Source organism: Carlito syrichta, unplaced genomic scaffold (assembly GCF_000164805.1).
Source record: "Carlito syrichta isolate Samal-C Ts95f unplaced genomic scaffold, Tarsius_syrichta-2.0.1 Scaffold303785, whole genome shotgun sequence".
NCBI lineage: Eukaryota > Metazoa > Chordata > Mammalia > Primates > Tarsiidae > Carlito > Carlito syrichta.
Window position 1 is genome coordinate 490,238 of NW_007247881.1, and position 17,384 is coordinate 507,621.

General features: G+C 36.9%; 1 pseudogene across 1 annotated transcript; it reads right to left on the reverse strand.

The window, feature by feature from the left end:
• Positions 1-3,701: 3,701 nt before the first annotated feature.
• LOC103261587 lies at positions 3,702-4,197 on the reverse strand (annotated as a pseudogene). The gene has a single exon (XR_504367.2). The product of XR_504367.2 is annotated as a 40S ribosomal protein S25 pseudogene (transcript).
• Between the last annotated feature and the right edge of the window lie 13,187 nt (positions 4,198-17,384).

A 17,384-nucleotide genomic window follows, 5' to 3' on the forward strand; every position in this document is an offset into this window, starting at 1 on the left:
GCACGCACCTGTAGTTTCAGCTACTTGGAAGGCTGAGGCAGAAGGATTGTCTGAGATCAGTAGGTCAAGGCTGCAGCAGCCATGAGCATGCCACTGCAATCCAGTCTGGGGAAGAGAATTAAGACTCTGACTCAAAGTAGAAGGAGGAGAAGGAGGAGGAGGAAAAGGAAGAGAAGGACAAGAAGGAGAAACTAATAAAAACACATGAAAATTCTAGAACTAAAAAATAATATTTGAAATAAAAAATTGTGTTAGCTTAACAGCTGTTTATAGATCATAAAAGAGTCAGCGAACTTGAAGATATAGCAACCAAAATTACCTACTCTGAGAAATAATGAGAAAAATGACAAAAGTGAACAAAACCTCAGGGTACTGTGAGACAAATGTAAAAAATCTAGTATACATAAATTGGATTTCTAGAAAAAGAAGAGTATGGGAATGAGAGTAAAAAATATTTGATTGACTAATAGAATCAAGTACATCAAACAATTCCAACTAGAAAAACATATAGAAAATCATATCATAATTAGATTGCTAGAAATCAAAGTTAAGAGAAAATCTTAAATACAGCCAGAGTAAAATGACACATCACATATAAGAGAACCATGTTATAAATGATTGCCAACTTTTCTTCAAAGACAACAGAAGCCAAAAAGACATTGACAAAACATTTTTTAAAGGTTGAAAGAAAAGTACTGTCAACCTACAAATTTATATCCAGTGAAAATATCCTTCAAAAGTGAGATATTATCTGAGTATGTTGGCTCACACCTGTAATCCCAGCGCTTTGGGAGGCCAAGGAGGGAAGATTACTTGAGCCCAGGAATTTGAGACCAGCCTAGGCAACATAGTGAGACTTTGTCTCTATAAAAAAATTAAAAAATTATCTGTGTATGGTGGCACGTGCCTGTAGTCCCAGCTATTTGGAAAGCTACTTGGAGTGCCACTGTACTCTAGCTTAGGTTACAGAGTGAGACTCTGACTCAAAAAAAAAGAAAGAAAGAAAGAAAAGAACTAAAGATATTTTCAGATAAATAAAAACTAAACTTTATTCCTAAGAAACAAAAATATATCTATAAACAGGCATATACAAGAATGTCTGTAGTAGCATTATAGACTGAAAATAAATCATTTGGGTCATATTAGAACAGTCATTTAGAAAAGAATTAAAACCCATATTCTTTTGTAGTTGAGTCAGGCTAAACATAAAAGCCACTTGGATTCAAAAGTGTACATTTTTCCTATCCTCCCCTCCCCCACTGCTTCTCTCCCACCACAGCCTTGCCCAACTAACCAGTCTTATCTAGTAAGCCATTGCTGATGCTGAAGAAGCAGCAGCCAGGCAAGCCAAACCACCTAATGATTAGGAGAGTGGATCAAGGCCAGGAGGGACGTATCTGAAAGCTTGGAGTGATCATTGCCCATCTCCCCTTCATCTGTGAATACAAGGACATCAGACTGTTATAGGCCAAGGTTCTGGGAATAAAAGATTGTTACAATTATGTTTTCCATTCCATTCAAATATTTTAATTGTCTGCCTCTTCCTCTAAAAAAAACTGTAAAATAACATACTGTAAATTCCAAAATGTTATCTAAATGTCAACATGATCAGAAGTCTTTGTGTCACACCAGTGGTTATGTATCAAAAATTATTATTGTAAATCTTGAGTCATTGTCGGTGACCAGCACTGACCAAGGGTGGGTTAGGACCCGCACTGGAGAATCTGGACAGCGAGAAGAGACCACTCGGAGGCAGTTCTTCTGGGAACAGTCTGATCAGGACTGAAGCCAAATTTTATTCGGACTCCTTCCAACTTATATACCATTTTCTATACCCTCCAGCAGTGTGATAATCATTTACTGGGGGCATACAAGTTCCGTGCTTTACAAACTATGCATCACAAGACCACCACGAGATCTGCAATTTCCAAGCAAACAATTCAAATTCCATGATGCCTGCCGTGCTTACATTAAGGTCACAGGTGCACAATTTCAATACAAATCGTTCAAAGTGTTTTCCATAATGTTCAATGAATCATTCATATTATACTCTTTGTTCTATACCCTGATTAATGCAAAAAACTTTTCTAAGTTAACTCTAGGTTCAATCCAAGTTCATTGACTCCCAATATTTTTAATGATTAATATTATCAACTTAACACTATACTATAATCTATAAGTTTAGTTAAATGACTTAACTGTCAGTTATACTATTAACCTATTATGATTTAATGTAATGCCTTATAACTCAGTTAAAACTTATTCTTAAACTACCAAACTTTACTATAATTCATATGTTTCATATGTCTAAACTTTAATTTTTATATGATCTAGTTATTGGACTTTAATACTATGCTATATCCTATTAAGCTAATACCTCATCATTAATTCTTTTATAAATCGTATAGTAACTATTATATTTGAATAATGTAGCAAAAGGAAACAAAACAGCAAGCATAAATTTACGCAACTATGAGTGTATATGTATATATTTTATCCTAACAAGTCTACTCTAAAAATCAAATAGTAGCTGTCACACTCTTGAACAAGGAAATGCATGGCTGCCAAGATGGCGGCCATGGGCTGAAGCAGACAGAGTTTCGGTAATTAACGAAACAAAAGAAAACGTTCTGCCTGGCTAGGGGCAGGGGACAAAACTATCATGGTAATTTAGTTTCTAATCTTAGCCCTAGGGGAAACAGCTTTCCAAAGCTGACTAACCAGTCTACCAGGAAATAGAAGTTAAAAAATATCTAGAAAGAAGTAAAACTTAGAAAGACAGAGAAAAATAATTCTGCTATGCACTTTCCATCAGGTGTATTGAGATTTACTTATAAGTTTTACTGCCATGTATGCACACTGGTCACTAATCACACGCCAATATTATAGGTATAACTGATATCCTATGTCAGAGGCGATCTTCCAGATGGGCCTTTACAGGCCTCAGCCATGTAGCTATAGATGTTGGCTCCCAATAAGTCATGGTAAAACTACATTGTAGGTTTCAAACTTGGGGTGGGTAGAGGGCTACAAATTTGGGGTATAAATACTGGAATGAATTCATGTTGCTTTGAGCAGGTTTTTTGGCAATGATGCCAACCTGTCTCCCTATAACCTGGTTGTAGAAATTAAACACTCCCTTTTCTCCCAGTCTCTGCCTTTATTCCTTTTTTTTTTTTTTTTTTTGAGTCAGTGTCTCACTCTGTCACCCAGGCTAATTTTTTTAAAACTTAATTTATTTATTGTAGAGACAAGTTCTCGCCAAGTTGCCTTGGCTGGTCTTGAATCCCTGGGCTCAGGCACTCCTCTCGCCTATAGCTTCCAAAGTGCTGTGATTGAAAGCATGAGCCACTGTGCCCAGTCCCTGTTCTTTCTTGTTGTTGTTGTTTTTAATTTGGAAGTGCTAGTGTGCTAGCAGTATGTTTATTCTCAAATAAAAGAAACTTCAGAAATTAAAGTTCACTTGAGGGAAGAACAGGAGAACTTTTAAAGTTTATAAGCTTTACAGTTTATATATATATATATATATATATATAATATTTACATATATATACATATATATATTTTTATAGTCATCTATATTTAAGTACAGCAGATAATCTATATGTTTTTGGTTGCATATTTGGACCTAATTCTGCTTTAAAAATTTAAAAACCTATATATGATATATATAAATATCATAGATATTTTCTTTTCTTTTCTTTTTTTTTTTTAACTTAATAAAGTTTTATTTTTCCAAATGTACAGTTGGTTGGACCTGTTCCTGCATCTTCACCAGCAGCTGGGGCATCTCCACCCTTGGTATTTCTAGTGTAAATTACTTGAGCTCTGTGCTTTGAAACCAGTTTGATAAGACCTTTACTAAGGAGCTCCTGAAGGGCTGCCCTGGCCAGAGAACCGCGAATCTTCAATCTCTCAGAGACCACAGCTGGAGTTATAAGCTTGTAGTTGGGAACTTCCTTACAGAGTTTGTCATACGTGGCTTTGTCAAACAAGACTAGGTTATTAAGCTTGTCCTGAACTTTGCCTTTAGACCACTTCCTCTTTTTAGCCTTGCCCCTAGATTTGTTCACTGGGTCTTTGTCTTTCTTGGCCGACTTTCCGGTATCTTTCTTCTTCTTGTCATCCCTGGGTGGCATTGCGAAGCTCGGAGAGCAGCAGATGCCACTGCTGCCTCGCTAAGATATCGGACAAAAAGGAAGCCATAGATATTTTCAACAATGATATTTAGAATTTGCCATATACTTAGTTCTTAAAACAAAACAATATTAACAGGGGCATGGATAAACAGAGTTGGTATATTCATGCAATGGAATATTACCCCAAAATAAAAATGAATGCAATACTGATACATACAACATGGATGAATCTCTGAAACAATGCTGAGAGAAAGCTTATACAAAAGAGTACTTACTGTAAGATGCCATTTACACAAAGTTCTAGAACAGTGGTTGTCTCTAGGGGGATAGGTGGGAATCTACTGTGAAGGAGACATGAGGCAATTTCTGTGGTGATGGTAATTTCCTGCATTTTCTTACGTGTTTGGGTTATACAGGTTAGCCATTTGTCCAAACTCATGGAATATACACTTAAGATTTGTGTATGTCACTATATGTAAATGTTATCAAGACATAGTATAAACAAATGTTAAACTCGTTAACAACAACACTGTGGTGATAGTGCTTCTACACATCATATTGTCTTATTCATTCTTTTGTCAAGCTTATTAAATGTAACATACCCAGCTAAACATTCCATTATCATGGGAAAAGGGTGTTTTATCAATGATAAAATAGATATTGGGTGATAAACTGCATTTATGTCACAGGTAGTAAGTTAATGGATAGGATTTTTTATTACTAATTCAGTATTTTAACTAGTTTCAGTTCTATTCAGAATGCTTATCTTTTTACATTTTTTCTAGAAAATTGTCCTTTTCACTCAAATTTTAAAAAAAATCTTGACATGAGATTGTTGATACTTTTTATGCTGTTTTATATCTCTATTTATAGCAATGTACTTCTTTAAAGCAAAGAGCTGATTATGGTTGGATCATGTTCTTTTTGTTGGAATTCCATTGTATCCTGACATTGAAGTGTTGGAAGAATTCAGGCCAGAGATATCACCAACCTAGTTTAGTTTTAGTTTAGTTTTACAGACTGAGTTGTCATGATATATATGCATAGCTAGTATAAATAAAAACTAAAATCTTCAGGCTTCTGTTTATGAGATGTTCCCTCATCCCTACCATGGCTGCTAGAAGCCCCAGCTTATACCCTTATAACTCTGACTTTCTTTTTCATTTCTGTTACTAGTGGGATTGTCTTTTGTTGTTGTTGTTGCAAGCTTAACCATAATTTTTTAAAAATTTTCTTCTGCAATTCTGAGGGAAAAAAGTTCTAGCATTATAGTTATACGAATAAAAATGACAACAAGTGAATCAGCATTTTACTCAGACTGACAAGGATTAAAAAATAAGCAATGGAAAGCAAAAGAAAGGTATTGCCACAGATAAAAACAAAAATTGGTAAGTTAGAAAGTTAAAACTAAATAGTAGATCTCAGAAATACAACTATAAAGTTAGTAATTTGAAAAATTAGCCTAGCTAAGGTAATCAATGAAAGAGAATGCAAAATAAGCGAAGTAGAAATAAGGGAAACATAACCAAGAGTCATGAGACTAGTTTGCTCACACACACACACAAAAGAAAACCTGAATGAAAAGTGTAATTTTCTAGTAAAATTATTTGTGAAAGCTGAACTTTGAATACAGAAATTTTAAAGAGCTCATTGCTGTAAAGAAATAGAGGAAGTAGTTAAAGACCTTACTTCAAAATCCCCAGACCAAGGCAGCTCCAAGGGAATTTAAACCTTTCAAGATCATATGATTCCAGGACTGCTGAAAATGTTAGATCAAGAAGAAGAAACAGTCTTACACTTGTTTTATACAGTGAATAAATACTGATATCGCTAGCTGAAAAAAATGCACAGAAAATATACACTGATTTATCTACATATATCAGTACAAAAATCAAATTATATCAAACACAATTCAGCATTATAACAAAAAATAAATAAACCATGACTACTTAGGATTTATTTAAAATGCAAGAAAGCTTCAATATTAGAGTTGTCAACTTAAATAACAAATACAGAGAGGCTCTCTTTACAAAATGATATTTATTCGAGAATGGGTATTGCAATGGGAATACACATGCATAGTAAACTATGTTCATACTCAAGGAGGTAAAGATAAAGGTTTTTACAGGAAAAATGAAGAGGACTAAATAATCGTTGTGAGATAATTATCCTTGGCTTCAAGGAACAATAACAAGAGTGACACAAGTACGAGATTGGACAGGCAGTTGCTGGGTAGATGTCCTCTCAGAAGTCTATTTTTGCGTGTAAGATTGCAGTGGCCTTTGTACAAGGTTGTGGGTTTAGCAGCGTCTTTTGTGACAGTTCTTGTTATCAGGCATTCATGCATGACAATCCTTCATGGCCTTCCCTGGGCTCCATTTGTCAGGGTTTTTAACACAAGTAACTCCATTTTGAATCTGACAACTTTTATAGATCTCTATTAGCACAGATAATAATATTAATACATATTCAATGAAAAGTCACATAATCCTGAACTCTACAGATAGTGAGTGATCTCTACAGATAGTGAACAGGTACTAGACAAAATTTAGCAATTAATCTTGATTAAAAAAATCCACTCAAATCATTCTGCAGAAAATCCACTCAAATCATTCTACCTGCACACTTATGTATGTTGCAGCTCTATTCACAATAGCAAAAACATGGAACCAACCATGTTGCCCATTGAAACTGGAATGGATAAAAAAATGTGGTACATATACACAATGCAGCCATACAGAAAGACAAACATATGGACTTTGCAGCAACTTAGATGGATTTAGAGTCGATCATACTCAGTGATCTATCACAGAAACAAAGAACAGAGTACCATATGTTCTCATTCATAAGCAGACCTTGAGCAATTATAATACTATAAGAAAATGATTGGCAGTAGTGGGAAACTGTCAGGGGAATGGGGGGTGGGATTGGCAGTTGAGGGAAACTGTTAGGGGAGGGAGGGGCATACCTCATCAACAAGGGAACCTGCATAATCAGCGTTTGTATACCTAACCCTGAACTGTACCCCACATCTTTATATTAAAAAATTCAATAAAATAGAAAAACATCCATATTTTCTTATAATAAAAATTATGTCTATCTCTGTCCAAAAGTTATTATCATGCTTATGATCAAACTTTTCAAGCATTTCTCATTAAAGCCAGGAACAAGATAAGCCAGGAACAAGACAAGTCTGTCAACTCCCACCATTATTCATTATTGTAGTCTAGCTACTGACAAAACACAGGTAAGAGAAATAAACTTGAGGTAAAAAATTAGAAAGAATTTAAAATTATTACTATTAGTATGATGATGAGTACATAGACAACCTAAGATAAGAATTCAATAGGATAGTGAGGCAGAAAATAAATAGCTTTTTTTTTTTGAGTCAGGGTCTTACTTTGTTGCCCGTACTGGAGTGCAGTGGCACAATCACAGCCTCAACCTCCTGGGCTCAGGTGAACCTTCTGCCTCAGCCTCCTGTGTAGCTGGATATACAGGTGCCCCACTATGCTCAGTTAATTTTTAAAAATTTTTTGTAGCGATGAGGTCTCGCTATGTTGCCCAGGCTGGTCTCAAACTCTAGGCCTCAAGTGCTCCTCCCACCTTGGCCTCCCAAAGTGCTGACATTAAAGGGATGAGTCACCATGCCAGATCCAGTAACTCTTAAAAGAGAAAATTTCCTTTAGTTAAAAACAAAGAAAAAAATGTATGAGCTCCCTCTGCTGGCTCTGTAGCAGCATATCAAGGTGTATTTTGTTTTTATTTGGAAACAAACTGGCACAGGGTTCATGCCATTAACTCAATTTGCCAATATTAAAGATAATAGTTTCAATTCTGTGTTTTCCATAATCTTATAAAAGTTAAATTATGTTAATATGCCACTAATATTGTCAACTGGTATTTCAATATAAATGTTAAAGTTTCATGAAGTACGTTAAAGTGTGTTAAAGTTTCATGAAGTACCTGAATCATTTGGTGCATTCCTAAATATAGTACCTCATAGGTGTATTATACAGGAAAAAATTCTCCATGCACTACAATATGTACGAGAAGATTTCAGTTTTTAAATGTATTATGACTTTCAAGTTGCAGTAACCATAAAACCTACATGATGATGATGTGCTAGTATACTAATATTTAATTGATTAAAAATACCATAAGTATAATTTGAAGCTAGGAGAGCTACAACATATTTGCATAGTTAAGGAATGACATAACTCTGAGTATCTATAGATATTGCCTTTTTTTGGTTATGACACCATAATCTGTGACATGTTTATTTGTGATGTACCTTGTAAAATTTCACGCTACTTTTGTTTTCTTTTTATGATTTCTATTTTTATCTTTTAATGACTGATTTGTGTGTCATTGGTGACCATCCTATTCTTCTATTTATCTATTAAATTCTTTAACTTTTTGTGCTGTACTTAAATTTCCTTAAGGATGCCTTTAAAAAACAGTTTAAGCTTTCATCTCTTTCTTTTATAAGTTCTGCTTTCCCTCTGTTTGTTCTGACTGACAGTCCTGTCTCAAACTGCTAGTGTTTCAAAGGTGTTATTTTTCTTGGTTCATGAGCTCAACTCTGATTGTTAAAGTATTGGGAATACCACATTAGGTGGAAGGCAAGTGTGTTTCTAGACAGGAGTGTGTGAAAGTTCGTTGTCACCAGTGTATGAGAGCTGGTGGTTAATTTTTCAAGAATTTTGTAAGCGGAATGCCATAAAATCTAAGATAGGCAGGTGGGACCTCATCAAACTGAAAAGCTTTTGCACAGCAAAAGAAACCACCAAGAGAGTAAAGAGACATCCCCCCCAAAATGGGGAAAAAAATCTGCAAATTATGCACCTGATAAAGGCCTAACGTCCGGGATCTCGAAGGCACTCAAATGAAGTCAAAGGAAAAAAACAACCTCATTAAAAAGTGAGCAAAGTGATACGGACTTTTCAGGTCAGCATGGGCTTCAGCTAGCACCAGCCCCAGAGAGTGTCAGCTCCATGGGCTGGCAAACCTAGTCCCATCAGCGTTGACTCTAATGGGCTGACAAGCCAAACCCTGACAGTGTTGCTGATTGGGTGGGCTGAAAAGCCTAGTCCCAGGAGTGTCTCAGTTTGGAAGTCTTGCCTTCTGCCAGGAGTTCTCCCAGTTCAGCCAGCTCCCCAGGTGAGGCTCTTCGGCTCCCACGATCTTCTGCAGCCCTTCAGGTTGCTGTTCTTGTCTTCTGCCCAGGAGGAATGAGGGACATGGACAGGATGGACAGTTGAGAAAGCAGGATTTATTGAAAGGACAGAAAAGCTCCCAGGGCAGAAGGGGACCTGAGGATGTTGCCAATCTGGGGCAGAAACCTGGTGCATCCGTAGCCCTAAGACCGAACCAATTGGCTAGCACTAGCTATGAGCTGAGTGGTTGGCACTAACTGTGCTGATTAGTCAGTACTAAGAACCAATTGGCAGGAGGTAGGGGCCTAATGGTGAGCTAATTGGTCGGCACTTAGCAGTGAGCTGATTTTTTTCTATCCCAGCAGTGAGTACTTATGCTGAGATTGTTTACCAGTGTGAGTGTATCAGTCCCAGAGACTTGCAGTAAGTTTTGCTATGTTACCCAGGCACTCGCCCTGCGGGTCTGCCTAGCTTTTCTTTACCTTCTCTCTCAAAAGGACGTGAACAGGCCGTTCGTAAAAGATGACATACGCCGGCTCAGTGGCTCAGCCTGTAATCCCGCGCCTTTGGGAGGCTGAGGTGAGTGGATTGCCTGAGCCTGCAGGTTCGAGACCCGCCTGGGCAGCGAGACCTCATCTCTACAATCAATCCAAAAATCAGCCGGGCGTGGCAGTGCGCGCCTGTAATTCCGGCTCCTCGGAAGGCTGAGGCAGAAGGATCGCCGGAGCCCAGCAGGTCGAGGCTGCGGTGACCGGGAGCGGCTATTGCACTCCAGTCTGGGCGACAGAGTGAGACTCCGACTCAAAAAAAAAAATGACATACAAGCAGCCAACAGACATATGAAAAAATGCTCAGCTTCATTAATCATCAGAGAAATGCAATCAAAACTGCAATGTGAAAGCATCTAATTCCAATAAGGATGACTATCATTAATAAGAAAAAAAAAAAAACAGACGCTCTCCCGAGTGTGGAGAAAAGGGAACGCTTTTACACTGTTGGTGGGAGCGCAAGCTAGTTTAACCTCTATTGAAAGCAGAGTGGCAATTCCTAAAAGAACTAAAAATTGACCTTCCATATGAGTCAGCGGTCCCTTTCCTGAGAATATACCTGGAAGAACATAAATTGTTCTACAAAAAAGATGCTTGCACACACATGTTTACCGCAGCACTATTCACAATAGCAAAAACCTGGAACCAGCCTTACTACCCATCAAAAGTGGACTGGATAAAGAAAATGTGGTACAGATAAATGATGGAGTATTGCACAACTTCAAAGAAGAACAAAATCATGGACTTTGCAGCAAATTGGACGAATTTAGAGACCATAATGCTAAGTGCACTATCACTGAAACAGAGAACTGAATCCCACATGATCTTACTCATAATTGGGTCCTGAACATTAGTAATATTAGCACAAAGGAGGGATCAATAATCACTGGACACTATCAGGGGAGGGAGGGAGGGAGGAGCATGGGGGGACATGTGACAACACAAAGGGTACCACTACCTGGGGTAATAAGGGCTAGTTAGAAGCCCAAGCTTCATCTGCACATAGCCTCACTCGTACCCCAAATCTCTATAATTAAATTTTAAAAAGAATGCTGTGAGTTGTTAAAGACAGACTTTATTAAAAGTAATTTTATAGATGCCAAATTAAAATTACTTATATTCAAAATAGCGCAGTAAATATTCAAAACTTATCATTTCCTGATTGTTTTTACTTCATTGTATTATGTACACTTCTCAGGTAGTTTACATCTGTTGTATCTCTAAGGTAAAAATACAGTGTGCTACTGTGAATCTCTTCCCAACTCTGTATTCTGTGATGTCCTTTTGGTAACTTGAAATTGGCTATGGTGGGGACATTTACAGCATAGAAATTGGCAAATGCTACAAGGCTGGGCTTGATTTACTGTTCTGTCGATTGTCCAGACAAGAAAGTGATACGGAAAATGTTATAGACACAGGCATTTGGGAAAAATAAACTACAATATTTTGTGAAAACCAATTGACTACATGGAATTTACAATAAAGAATACAGCACATTTTATTATTGTCTGCAAATTGTGTGTTACACATTGTTCATATCAGCATAGTTTATGTACATACACACATATTCATACATTTTGTTTTCTAGAAAACCAGTTGTTAAATATTAACCAGCACACCACTGGAGCCTCTATCACCAAAGGCAGCACAGGGTAGGTGAGCAAGCAGTCAGTTCTCCATGAGACTCCTGCGGGAGTCCCTGAGTTAGTATTTGTCCAGCCTCAAGACCACTTGCTGTGGTTTTAAAATATGTCCACAAATTCTGTACCTTTTATCTGAAGGCAGTGCTTTATTTTCCATCCTCTGAATGTGGGCTAGTGATGCTAATGAATAGAATGTGTTGGAAGTAACTGTTTTAGACTGCCAGGGCTAATTTATAGAAGACATTGTGGTCTCTGACTTGCTCTTTCTTGGATTGCTTGCTTAGGGGAGCCAGTGGCTGTGTCATGAAGATAATCACAGGTTTATAAAGAAACCCATGTGGTGTGGAACTTCTGAAAGCCATGTTGGAAATAGATTCTCCATCTCCAAGCAAGGCTTCAAATGACTGTGACCCCAACAGACATTTTAACTACAATTTCACAAGAGACCTTGAGACAGAACCTCTTAGCTAAGCAGTTCCTACATTCCTGACCCATGAAAACTGTGATGTAATAAATGTTAGTTGCTTTAAGTCACTAATTTTTGGAGTAATTTATTACATGACAATAGATAACTAATACAAGCAAAGAAGACATTATCCCTATTAAACTTCTAGGACTTTTGGAAGTCAGTGAGACCTAAGACTCTTACACGGTGCTACTACCAATACTAGTGAAGGGAGGGTGTCTCTCCAGAGATCTGTGAAAACTAAACTCTATTCAGGATTCAGATATTCAGAAACCACCAAACCACTGTTTTTCACTTGCATGCCTTAATTCCATGATGGGAGCAAGTCCTAGACAAACTCCCTGTACCAGAGTCCTCAACAGAGCCCAAGGTCTCACTTTCTACTAGTTTCTCCTAGGGTTTGGCAAGGATTTGACTGAAGGGAGACAAATGTCTTAAAGTTGGAAGAGAGGGAAAGGGAGTTATATATCAGTTGCGATGTTTCAAGAATCTTCTTCATAGTATACATAAAAAAAAAGATATTAATCTTACATTATTGCCAAAAACTATAAGAAAGTCTTGCTCTACATGCCTGCCAGCAATGAAACAAACAAACAAACAAACAAAAAAAATCAAAGAAATAAAAGAAAGTCAATAAAAGATAGATGAAAGGTTTTAAGGGCATAAAGTATGTGAGAAAATGACAGTACACCAAATCTTATGTAATAATTTCTTTTCAGCTTAAATATTTTTCGTGGACACAGTACAAATAATGGCCAACATTTCTTGTATTAATGCCTTTGAGCCATCAGTCAACCTTTTAAGCCTCTTTTGTTAACTTTAAATTTACAGAAAATTACATAAAAAAGGAAGAAGGACCAAGTTCCTTGTGCATTTTACCTCTCACACCTAGGAAATCATAATTATCAAAATGTCCAAGGTCACTTGAATCCATTATTGGAATCATTCCTTTAAAATTTTTTTGTTTAATATATATTTACATCTTTATCGTCCAGTATTGCAGAGATCAACCAATACATAAATCATGATGTGATTTAATATCTCTATTTGGTAAGGTTAGTGTTTATTTTAGAATTTTATTTCAGCCTATTTTTAATTAAATAGCAGTCACGTTCCATCCTAAATGAACAAATCCTGAATTGGGTCTGACCCTGGATCTTTTTTTTTGAGTTGGAGTCTCACTCTGTTGCCCAGGCTGGAGTGCAGGGGCACACTCACGGCCAATGCAGTCTCGACCTGCTAGGCTCAGGTGATTCTTTCACCTCAACCTTCCAAATACCTGGAACTACAGGCATGCGCCACCATGCCTGGTTAATTTTTTGATTTATTGTAGAGATGAGGTCTCACCAAATTGCCCAGGCTGTTCTCAAACCCATGGGCTCAGGCAATCCTCTCTCCTCAACCTCCCAAAGTGCTGGGATTATAGGCGCAAGCTACCACACCCAGTCTGACCCTAGATTTTATAGCAGGTAACTTTTTTCTTCTATTACCTTTCCAGATGACCTTGGAAAAGTCATTTCACATATTCAGAACCCTGCTATCTCTAAATATGAAGTAATTGAACTAGGTTATCCCTAAACTCCTATTCAATTTCTATAATTTTTTTAATGAAATTCCAATTATATGCAAGAATATAAAGATTATAACTCAATTCTTATTCTGAAAAAATTAAAATTTACTGAGAAAAATAAATTCAGATAAAGAAGTACATGATCAGTTAAGTTTTAGAAAAGTTCAGAGAAAGGAGAAGTGAGTAGAAGATGTAGGATTTAGGGAAATTCAGAAAACAGAACACATTTTTTTAGAATATGAATCTAAAAAATCTGAATTTGAGGGATAACAGACTATATCTTACAAGATTATTATTGCTTTTTAGCTCCTAGTAAGTTGTTTGTTTTTTTTTTTTTTTTGAGTCAGAGTCTCACTTTGTCGTCCAGAATGGAATGCAGTGGCACACTCATGGCCACTGCAGCCTCGACCTGCTGGGCTCAAGCGATCTTTCTGCCTCAGCCTTCCAAGTAACTGGAACTACAGGCGCATACCTCCATGCCCAGCTAATTTTTTGATTTACTGTAGAGACGAGGTCTCGCCAAGTTGACTAGGTTGGTCTTGAATTCCTGGATTTAGGCAATCCTCTTTGTCTCTGCCTCCCAAAGTGCTGGGATTACAGGCATGAGCCACTGCGCCCAGCTACAAGTCCTATACAATGATAATTTGAACTAGTTTTTTTATTTTAGTATTTTTGTGTGCTTATGTGTTTGTGATTTGAACTTGTCTTTGACCATACAGCTCTCAGACTAACATAAATTAGTATCTATTAATAACTTCTGGAAAATTACATGCAAACAAGATATTAATTTATTGAGGAAAAAAAGATTTAGAATCTGATTCTTGTTGAACTATTACCTGTATTAAAGTCACAATTCTTAGTGTGCCAAGTGATCTCACAACTTATGTTTATAATAAATCCCCCTTCCTTGGTGAAAGAAATAGGCATATTTCAAGTGAAGACAATTAGCTCTCTACCCTGATAATCTGTATCTTGAACAGAGATTCCCAGGGTGGGTAATTGTTATTGAGTCAGTTGAATGCAGGAGCATTGTATAGAAAAGGTTCATGAATAAACAAGTTTTGGTCCAATAATTCCTAGAAATTTGATGGTTTTGTTGCCTTGGAAACTTGGTCAGCATTTCCTTTGATGTTATGAGTTATTTTAATTTCATTCAAGAAAAAAATACCTTTTCACATAAATAAATCAGCTATGAATATTGGTTGAAGGAATGATGGAGAGGAAGGTTAGGCTGTGTCATAAGAAAAATGTATATTGATAGAGACCATGAGTTTCAGTTTGTGTTTATGGGGCTTAGTGTCAGTTAGTAGTTACTAGCCATCCCAAGCTTAGTGGATTAAAAAATTTTTATTTCTCACCATTCTGTGAGTTGCAGGGGAATTATTTTAGCAAGGACTAGCTGGACAAGTTAGGTAAATTAGGCTGGTCTCACTCATGTGCCTGGTGGTTGGCAGGCTCTATCTATCTGGGACTTCATCAGTAGTAATCTTAGCAATCAAGCACTTTCAAGTTGTTGCTTGCATCACACTTATTTTTATCTCATCATATTTACTTTATTCTTATTAGCCAAAGCAAAACACTTGGCCAAATCCAAAATCCGCATGGGAGGAAACTATTCAAGGAGTGAATATAGGAAGTGTGAAATTACGAGGCCATTACTGTAGAAATTTACCAGGTGCTTGGAAATAAGAACAGAGGTAACTTTAAACTCCTCTACCTTTCTAGTTCCTTAAAATGCAAAACAAATAAACAAAAACACTGCAATTCTTTTTTATAAACTAATTTATTTTTTCCTTTTTCTTTGTGAGAATGACAAATATTAAAGGAAGGCCATAGCCAGGCATGGTGGCTCATGCCTGTAATCCCAACACTTTGGGAGGCAGAGGTGAGAGGATTGCCTGAGCCCATGGGTTCAAGACCAGCTTGGGCAACATGGTGAGACCTTATCTCTACAATAAATCAAAAAACCAATTGGGCATGGTGGTGCATGCCTGTAGTTCCAGCTACTTTAAGGAAGGCTGAAGTGGAAGGACCACTTGAGCCCAGCTGGTCGAGGCTGCGGTGGCCATAAGCATGCCTCTGTACTACAGCCACGAAGTGAGACTCCCAACTCTAAAAAAAAGGGAAGATCATTAAAAAAAACAAAAACAAACAACAACTATCTGTCTTATAAGCATGATAATTCCAATGTAGAAGAAAAAAGTGAGAAATGACAATTTTAAAAAATGTGTTATCTATTATATATTAGATTTTGAGAATAAAACAGTGTATGGAAAAAAGGTTTTGCCTTCAAGGAATCTAATCTTTTAACAATACAGTATGATATTACTATAACAGGAATACTGTGAACACTCAGCCCAGTCAGGGAAGGCTTCCTAGAGAAAGTGATTATTAAGATGAAACCTGAAGGGTAATTAGGAGTTAAGCGACGTTAGTTTGGACATGGTAAGTGTTCTAAATAGAAGGGGGTCCTTGTGCAAAGAATACAGTGAAGAACAGCATGTCTTATTTGTGGAAATAAGTTAAGGAATGTATAGGCCCTATACATAAAAATACAAGGGGGACCCAAAAGCTGGACTTTTATTTAAAAATTGTGTATTTAGTCTTATATGTTTAATGCAATACACCTATTGAGATGCTTTTTCCGCTACTCAAAATAGTTTTTGAACTTGTCAATTTTGACACCTTTTAGTGCTTCTGCTGTTTTCTGTTTGTTTTACTTCTTCCTCACTGGCAAAACATTTCTCTTTGAGAACTTTTCATTTGGGAAATGAAAAAAACAGTCACCTGGAGTGAGATCAGGTGAATAGGGAGGGGTGAGGCATGGGGGTCATGTTGGTTTTGGTCAAAAACTGCTGAACACTTAGCACAGCATGGGCAGGTGCACTCATAAATCACCCATCACGAAATGGGCAAACACATTGAAAGAATCTCCAAAAAAAAATTCATCAAAGCTGAATGCAGCCTCTTACAACACTGGCTGTTAGGCTGATGCCAATGTGTTCTTACCTAGTGGAGGAAGCCTGTACTCCAAGGGACCTGACCTCCATTTGAAATTCAAAATAAAAAATAATTCTTATTATAAAATATATTTAGAAAAGTTCTTCTGTCTGATTTTTCTCTTCATGTTCTCATCATTAAAAAAATTACTAAATACTCTTAAAAATATATTAATGCTCCTGTTTTGATGGTTTCTTCAGCATATACTAGTTTCTCTGTTTCACTGTTCTGGGAACTGCAAATATGTTGGCATGGCATCATTGTAGAGTGTGAAAGGTAGAGAACCAAAGATGAAGCTGAAGAGGTAGGCAGGCATTGATTAATGAAAAATCTAGAAAAGCACGTGGTTAAGGATGTGGTTGTTTGTTGATTTCTTACTTACCCAGGTTCAATCTCTGCCATTTACTCACTATAGGTGCCTGCAGACCTCAAAGCCTTAATTTCCTCTTCTGTAAATTGGGAAAGCTAAATTCTGATGACTGACCTAATAAATGTAAAGCATTTAGCATGGTGCTTAATATTATAAAACATACTTACATTCTGCTTTGCTATTAGTAAATTTGTACTTCAGCATTGGAAATGGGAAGTCAGTGAAAGGTTTTAAATATGTAGTGCCATGATTAAAAGGAGCTTTAATGAATTTCTTTGGTGGTAGAGTGTAACCTGTGTTGAATGACAATGAGCAGATTCTAGGTATGCTTAGCAGAACAGTTAAGTAGTTATTAATGATTGATTGGAAAGTGGTCAAAGAGGAAGAATGATACCTAGTTTTTTTTCTCTTCTTTTCTTTTCTTTTAGAGTTGAGGGTTTCACACTGTTGCCTGGACTGGAGTGCAGTGGCATGATCACAATGTGATCA